Source organism: Gigantopelta aegis, chromosome 10 (assembly GCF_016097555.1).
Source record: "Gigantopelta aegis isolate Gae_Host chromosome 10, Gae_host_genome, whole genome shotgun sequence".
Classification (NCBI taxonomy): Eukaryota; Metazoa; Mollusca; class Gastropoda; order Neomphalida; family Peltospiridae; genus Gigantopelta; species Gigantopelta aegis.
The window spans coordinates 90,999,211-91,001,041 of NC_054708.1; positions in this window are offsets into that span (position 1 = coordinate 90,999,211).

Sequence of the window (1,831 nt, forward strand, 5' to 3'; positions counted from 1 at the left end):
TTTCATCACTGTAGATAGAGAGACTGTTTTTATCTGGGGTGGTACATCACTGTAGATAGAGAGACTATTTTTATCTGGGGTGGTACATCACTGTAGATAGAGAGACTATTTTTATCTCAGGTGGTACATCACTGTAGATAGAGAGACTATTTTTATCTGGGGTGGTACATCACTGTAGATAGAGAGACTATTTTTAATCTGGGGTGGTACATTATTGTAAAGAGAGACTATCTTTATCTGGGATGGTACATCACTGTAGGTAGAGAGACTATTTTTATCTGGGGTGGTACATCATTGTAGATAGAGAGGCTATTTTTATCTGGGGTGGTACATCATTGTAGATAGAGATACTATTTTTATCACTGTAGATAGAGAGACTGTTTTTATCTGGGGTGGTACATCACTGTAGATAGAGAGACTATTTTTATCTGGGGTGGTATATTATTGTAGATAGAGAGACTATTTTTATCTAGGGTGGAACATCACTGTAGATAGAGAGACTATTTTTATCTGGGGTGGTACATCATTGTAGATAGAGAGACTGTTTTTATCTGGGGTGGTACATCACTGTAGATAGAGAGACTATTTTTATGTGGGGTGGTACATCACTGTAGATAGAGAGACTATTTTTATGTGGGGTGGTACATCACTGTAGATAGAGAGACTATTTTTATCTGGGGTGGTACATCACTGTAGATAGAGAGACTATTTTTATCTGGGGTGGTACATCACTGTAGATAGACTATTTTTATCTGGGGTGGTACATCACTGTAGATAGAGAGACTATTTTCATCACTGTACATAGAGAGACTATTTTTATCTGGGGTGGTACATCACTGTAGATAGAGAGACTAGTTTTTATCTGGGGTGGTACATCACTGTAGATAGAGAGACTATTTTTATCTCAGGTGGTACATCACTGTAGATAGAGAGACTATTTTTATCTGGGGTGGTACATCACTGTAGATAGAGAGACTATTTTTAATCTGGGGTGGTACATTATTGTAAAGAGAGACTATCTTTATCTGGGGTGGTACATCACTGTAGGTAGAGAGACTATTTTTATCTGGGGTGGTACATCATTGTAGATAGAGAGGCTATTTTTATCTGGGGTGGTACATCATTGTAGATAGAGATACTATTTTTATCACTGTAGATAGAGAGACTGTTTTTATCTGGGGTGGTACATCACTGTAGATAGATAGACTATTTTTATCTGGGGTGGTACATCACTGTAGATAGAGAGACTATTTTTATCTGGGGTGGTACATCACTGTAGATAGACTATTTTTATCTGGGGTGGTACATCACTGTAGATAGAGAGACTATTTTCATCACTGTACATAGAGAGACTATTTTTATCTGGGGTGGTACATCACTGTAGATAGAGAGACTAGTTTTTATCTGGGGTGGTACATCACTGTAGATAGAGAGACAATTTTTATCTGGGGTGGTACATCACTGTAGATAGAGAGACTAGTTTTTATCTGGGGTGGTACATCACTGTAGATAGAGAGACTATTTTTATCTAGGGTGGAACATCACTGTAGATAGAGAGACTATTTTTATCTGGGGTGCTACATCATTGTAGATAGAGAGACTAGTTTTTATCTGGGGTGGTACATCACTGTAGATAGAGAGACTATTTTTATCTGGGGTGGTACATCACTGTAGATAGAGAGACTATTTTTAATCTGGGGTGGTACATTATTGTAAAGAGAGACTATCTTTATCTGGGGTGGTACATCACTGTAGATAGAGAGACTATTTTTATGTGGAGTGGTACATCACTGTAGGTAGAGAGACTATTTTTATCTGGGGTGGTACATCA